Source organism: Macrobrachium nipponense, chromosome 1 (genome assembly GCF_015104395.2).
Source record: "Macrobrachium nipponense isolate FS-2020 chromosome 1, ASM1510439v2, whole genome shotgun sequence".
Lineage (NCBI taxonomy): Eukaryota > Metazoa > Arthropoda > Malacostraca > Decapoda > Palaemonidae > Macrobrachium > Macrobrachium nipponense.
The window spans coordinates 45,241,005-45,248,504 of NC_087200.1; the positions used below are offsets into that span (position 1 = coordinate 45,241,005).

At 34.2% G+C, this 7,500-nt stretch overlaps 1 pseudogene; it reads right to left on the bottom strand.

The window, feature by feature from the left end:
- Window positions 1–7,500, bottom strand: part of LOC135218765 (uncharacterized) — a 25,262-nt pseudogene that overhangs the window by 12,018 nt on the left and 5,744 nt on the right.

The window sequence follows — 7,500 nt, forward strand, 5'->3', positions numbered from 1 at the left end:
AACACACACAACTTATATATATATATCTATATATATATGATATATATAAATAAATATATATATATACACACCAACACATTATATATATACATATAATATATAATCATAATCATAATAGAATGTTTTTTCCAGCTACTTCCAGAGCACTGGACATACGTATGTTAATTCTTTTTAAATAGGGTTAGTGGATGGGATAAGTGATGGAGGTTGCAATAAATTCTAAATACTTTAAATTTATCAGGATAGGCGCTCTGATTTTTTCCATATTATATCTTGAAGCTGCAAACTGGCATGAGGTTATTGTATTATAATACAGTATAGTGGTAAGTCTTAAACTTTGATACTTTTATTGTTCTTATTTTGTTTGAATAATGATAACAACAACAATAAAAACAATAACAAACTATCATGCTACATTGTATCTGTATCTTATAAAGTTTATGCATAATATTAATAACTAATAATGCTATATATTGAATAAACTGCTAATAATTATAGCAGCAGATACTACAATCGAATAACAACATTTGCTGATGAGAGAGAGAGAGAGAGAGAGAGAGAGAGAGAGAGAGAGAGAGAGAAACGACACATTCATAAACGAGTCTCTGTAAATGCGTACTTTTAACATTAACCTCGAAACCATAACCCAGATAAGCCCTTAATCATGTTTGTCTTGTTGGGACGGGGTGGGAGGGCCGGGGGACTGGGGTGGTGCAGACCTGTGGGTGGTGTCCTCTTGGGAGACTAGGTGAGTAGGTCGGGGCACCGGGGACGACGGCAGTCGTTTTTACCCGAACCAAAGATCCTTGCTACATAACAGCAGCATTTTGTAAACAGCCACAGGCCACAAGGGAGGAGAGACCTCTCCTTCTCTCGGTTGAGAGCTGTGGGCAGGAAATGGTCCATAGTCTGTCTCCTGCGGGTGTAAAGCTGGGACTCCTGAGTGGGAAGCTAGTTGTATTTTTGTTTTTGTTTTTTTTTTTTTTTTTTTTTTTTGAGGAAAGAAGAGGGACATGCAATCACTTCCAGAGGGAACGGCCTTGTTTTTTCCCGTTAGATTTTTTAGAAGACTGGTATAGTTTTTTTTAATGTTTTAAAATGCTGTTTTATCAATGCTCTTGTCGATTTACTTTTACTGCATTTTGCCAAATATTTATTTGGTTTTAAATATAAACACATTTTATTTACCTGAAGAAAGAAGAAAAAAGATGCATGCAGTAAGATAGATAAGTAGTTTTCTCAACTCTCCTGTTGGATTTTACAGACACTAAAAATTGAATAAGATTTTAAGCATCTTTTTCTTTATTAACTATGCTAGACTTTGATAAATTTCTCGTGCAACAGAAAAGGAAATTGTATTCAGTCAGAGAGGATGAACTTTTGTTAGGCTCTTCCCTTGAAATAACATATCATCGCCATAGTTTTATTTATTTCTTTAAGTTAGTTACTTTTAATGCCTTAATCAGCTTATCTTATTTTCGGTTTCTAATGCGTCTAAAATTTTTCATTTTCAAACTCCTATAAATTACAATTATTTGTTATGTCACGTGAAAATACGTCATTTCAGCTATACTTTACTACGGTTTGTCGGGAAAATAACATTAAATCAAATCGTACTAATAGCTCAATGCCGCTTGAGTTTACAAATTTTGAGGGTCAAGTGCCCAAAAACAAAAAAATCCTGACAACATAACTTAATAAGCATACTAGCTGATATCGTACCATAACTTTTTTCATCCAACCATCATTTGCCAGAAATGGTTACAAACTTTGGTATGAATATTAGTAATAATAATAATAATAATTTACTTCATGATTAGAGTGTTTTTAATAAAAACTCCACAACTAGATCAATAAATTGTACTTTTCTTTAAAGTTTTTAAATTGCCAATAATACAATTTATTGATGCAATAATAATTTATCCGAACGAAAAAGTGGGTTGGGTTCCTTGAAAAGCTGATAAAGAATGCTGAGGGAACCATGTATTCCTTTGCCTGATACTGCTTTATCCTTTCCTTAATGTTAAGGGAACGAAAAGTTTGTAATATATTCTTTTCATGAGCGATCCTAATTTCTTCGCGGTTTTTGACTCTTCCTTTACCGGTGGGTTACCACTAATTGTTTAAACACCTTTTAACGACCATTACATATGGCTTCCTTAACACCCTCACACCCACCTGACCGCTTTCGTACGACTTTCTCTTTTTAAACTTTCGTTGAAAAAAACATTTTGCGAAAGAAATTTGATTATTTTCAACATGCCTGCTATTCAACTTCTCCACACCTACCCATCTACACACACATACACACACACACACACACACACACCCACGAAACAACAGCAAACATCTGTTATGGAAAATAAAATGCCAGTATCTGTCAATAAGAATTAACGTTTGAACAGGAGTTTTTTCTACAATTCATTTTTTAATTTGGGTATTCATGTAGTGATGATGTAAATCTGTATTTGTGCAATATAATCTCTGTAACTTATCTTAATTATTATTATTATTATTATTATTATTATTATTATTATTATTATTATTATTATTATTCAGAAGTTGAACATTCTTTCTTATGGAGAGGCACACAGGGGCTATTGACTTGAAATACAAACATGAAATTGTAAGCAGTAAAAAAAAAAAAAAAAAAAAAAAAAATAAAAAAAAAAAAAAAAAAAAAAATGAAAACGAGAGCACGCATAGTTCACTGATTACACAATAACTTTTAGCCTGCGACTGAGAGGTAATCAAATTAAACTTCCAAAATCAAATAAGTAGTATCCAGTCATTACAATACCTACCTACTCGATCGGGGGTGGCGGGGCGGGTTTTGGGGGGGAGGGGGGGGGGGGGGGGGGAAGATAACAACCTTTGGAACGGCTTTGCCTGGGGCCATGCCGTTGATCAACCGTGTAATGAATAGACTGCAGATTGCCCCGGGGAAGGGGTTGTGTTTTAGCGAATGAACTGAGATGATAACATCTTTGGTACGCATACGTTACTCTGAGATTACATAACAGCATAATTACACGACCGTAAGGTTCATAAATTAGGGCGAGAGATGACTGTTCGTTATTGTTATTGCATCACCAGTAGTCAGCTGCGGACAAATCAAACGATGAATCTTTAATGTTTGACAGTAAAGTGGGTTATTAATCGTTTTCAAAAAAAGCCTGATGGAGTATCCCTGAATTTTTTCAAATTCTTTCAATCCAGTCTTTTATTTCAGTTAAACATTACAAATACGGTTAATAAATAAAATAATGAATATGATAACGAAAAATTGTGCACGTTAATAATATTGTTATGCGATTTAAAGGTTAAGACTGATAAGGCAATTGCATGGGAACTTACTGCTGACAGTATTGTTCTCTATCCAGAGGACTTTTGACTACTGTTGTGCCACATGCAAGTGAAAATGGAAGGACGATTCTACCGTTTATGACCGTTCATGTAAATCTAAATTTCATATAATTTTTCAGTCTTAGCTTTATGTTTCACTGTAATGTACCTACTTATAATTTCTATTGTGTTGTCAGGAAAATGTCTACTACCTTCACTTATGCTAAAAAGTTAAAGTACTTAGGTTTGGTAACTATCCTCCCTCTCCATTCTACTTTATATCTAATATCTTTTTCGTTATACATCTATCTCTTCCAACGATAAGACACAGTTTACTCCCTTCACAGACAGATACATAACTCCTGTAATTGACTGTATCAAAGGAAGGAAATCACAGTTGGATGGGTATAGTGACCGCTTCTAATTTTCTGATTCTCAGCGTTGGAAATTCCTCATGCTTCTGTTTGGTCAGGTTTAGATAATTTACCTTTCCTCTCTGAAGCGAGTCAATCTCGCCTTTTTTTTCTTTTTCATTGACACTTTAATCTGTTTCTCTTCCTCTTTTATTGCCTTTATCTTCCAGTTAAAAAATATTGTTTAAAATACAAGCTAATGAAGCAATTTGACATAGTATTCATAAATTCATTATGATAGTACATGGTTAAAGATGAGTTTGAAAACGCATGATACCTTCACAGTTGAAAATGTCTGGTAATTTGCAAATATTCCGGAATGCATAAATCTAATAATTTTGGTAAATGTTTCCGGAAGCCTGAAGCTTTACCAAAACATTTTTACCGCACATATATTCAGACAAAACGGAAATGGGAAAAAGGGGAAAGAATATCAGTAAACAGAAATAAGAATTGTTGATTAAGGAATAATAATAGCAGATAAATCAAGAAAATGGTGAACAACAACAGACGGCAAGAAATTAGAAATGAATAGAACATTATATCACAAATAATAGAATCTGTTATGTTCCCTGTTGTGGATGAGGAAACATTTACAAAATATGAGTGATAATTACTGAGATAACTACCGTACTCACTTTCCATCATAATCCATTGACAACAAACACTCTTGACGTAGTTCTGCTAAGATCTTATTGCTGACAACACTCTCCGAAAGGACCGCTTTTCTGCAACTCATACTACTATTATTGCTGCACTTTTACTGCTGCTGCTTAATACTATTACATAAATAATAATAACAAATAGAAGCTACTATTGTTATTTTTCATAGTAGTTTATGATTTTACTGGTGTCGCTGTTGGCTTCGTTATTACCTTTTCTAATTATCGGTAGCACTGTTTTCATTAGTGACAACCTAATTTCCATCAGTTTTATTACACCTGTTACACAACCCTTACCTCACATTTATAAACATTTAAAGTACACCCTTTACCATCTCCCTCTATATATATTTAAAACAACCCTTACTTGACCTATGTACACATTTAAAGCTTATCCCTTACCTACAAACTACACACACATCTAAAGTACATTCCTTACCACGCCCTGTATACACATTTAAAGCACATCTCTTGACCACGCTTTATATACACATTTAAAGTATGTCCCTTACCACGCCCTGTATACACATTTAAAGTACATCCCTTACTAAGACGTATATACGTATTTAAAACACATCCCTTACCCTGACCTATATACATATTTAAAGACATCCCTTACCACTACCTGTACACGTATTTAAAGCGCATACCTTAACACGACCTATTTACATATTAAAAGCACATTCGTCACCACGACCTTTGTTACATGTCTTAAGCATATGCCTTACCACCCCCTATATGCACATTTAAAGCAAATCCCTTACCGACCTATTTACACATTCAAAGCACTAACATTACCTCCTATGTATACATTTAAAGCACATCCATTACCACAGCCTAAATACACATTTAAAGCGACGTGTCTTTTAAAAATCAAACGATAAAAAGAAAGACATACTACATTCCTCCTGCATTTCTGAACCCCTCTTGTTGCTAGGTGACACCAGAGAAACCTGGCCTCAGGTGATCTTTTTCTTTACCTGTTTCTTTTCTTGAGCTGCGGTGATCGAGCGGCCTTTACCTCAGATTACTTTTTTCCTAAGGACGCGGTTCATTCCCCTTCACTCATTTCCTTTAATGAGAGATCATCTTCCATACTCAGAGGGGAAGTGTCCCTGGTTTTGCAGTTTTCTGCGTTGCTGTTTGGTGTTTTTTCCTGTTACTACTACCGCCACTGTTTTGTCTCCATTGATGATAGTAGAAGTGGTAGCTGGAATTTTCAGTGGAGAATATATTTCGGTTAGTCACTCTATAGTGAATGAATCAACTCGTAGTAATTAGATAGTATATTAGCTTGCAATGAATGAACTCGTAGTAATGAATAACATATTGTTATTATTATTATATATCATTATGATCAGTCAGGAGACAGACCGGCCCTTCTCTTGTAGTTTTTTATGCATTATTTTTGTATTACACAAAACGAATCCTTTCGTCTTAAGCATTTCACGACAAAAAAAATGTATATGATTTTCATCGACATCTACTAAACTTTTAAAATCTTTTAACTTGTCAAAGTTAATAGCTGTAAAGTAAGTAGTTTGAAATATTAAATCTATTTTGATGTTTTGCTATGACTGAAAATCAAGGAAAAATCTTAAATTGAATGATTTCATTTGATACCAAAGTGATTTAAAGAAGACCTTTGTCAAACTTAAGAAACTGGACAACGGGAGTTTAAATCCTTGGCAAAACATTTACCAATTTATGAATTCGATAAAAGTGAACTAAAAAAAATCTTCTTTTTTACAAAGAAAAAAAGAAAAGAAAAAAAAAATCATCTACTCGAGAGATGTCACGCATAAAAATGTAGCTATTTAGTTCCATATCGTAAATGAACCTGAAATGGAGGATGTATCTGGCCCCCCCTAGTGTATATTGTTCAGGACCACAGGAAGTAAAATACCCTGAAGGCATAAACAAAGCTGTGTTGTCGACCTTCCACAACGTCGAATTACCATCAACATGTCGATACATCGAATTAACATAAACATTTAACAGTGCTATTATTTGCCGAGGAGTTGTAGCAAATAACTTTGCAATTATCTTCTTTGATTAGAAAGTATGAATATCTTTTACTTTGGTCGTTTTGTGACGTAGCCTACGTAGTCATTAAAATATGAACTGAACTATTTGATAAATCTTTGCACTCAGTTAAACTTAGTTTTCTTTTCTTACTTCGTCTTTGAATCGGCAGGCGAAAGAAACGTAGAATTAACGTTACGCATTTGCACACGCACATACGCACACAAGCATGTGTGAGTGCGTGGTCACGCGGGTTTTATAGACTCCTCACTAAAATTGTTAGAAATTACAAGAACAAACTACTTACATGGATAGCGAAATATAATTTTTCCCTTCTGCTGGCTTCATCATACAGGAATAATTATGGTGCTGTAATCCTAGCTTTGAACAGACGTCTGTTGTTCCTCGTATTTAATAATTTAATTTTCCAATCCTTTTTAGGAATCAATAGATTATTCTAAGTAACGGGGAAAACCAAATTTCTTCTGCTATCCACATATTTCCTGAAATTAATATTTATACTGCTTTTTTCCTCTGGCAAAGAATATCTAAAAATTTCCCCGTTTTGGCCCGAAACCCCAGAATTTCCCAAAATCACCCTCAACTAAACAAAAAATTCTGACACCAAAACTTTTGCCAGATGATTGGAGGCATCCCTAAATGAATAAAATCAAGATAAACCATCTCTAGTTTATTTTTTCAAAATTTTTGTTCCATTTTCCCGATGCAATGACAACTAACATTATTGTCTCGTATGGTCCGTTTTATGTCACTTTCTCTCTCTCTCTCTCTCTCTCTCTCTCTCTCTCTCTCTCTCTCTCTCTCCTCTCTCTCTCTCTAATGTTAAAGTGTATGTTCTGAAGACGTCCCCACTTATTTTCATTCTCTCACAATTACCAATACTATACATATTGCAATCTATTATCGGGCAAGGCAATTACTTACAATTATCAGACAGTTTTCGTTTTAGCACGGGTCAATAAGTCCTCGTAACAATCTTATAAATGAACGTTGCACAATCCTTCATCGAGAAGAATTTTTTTAAGAGCAAAGGC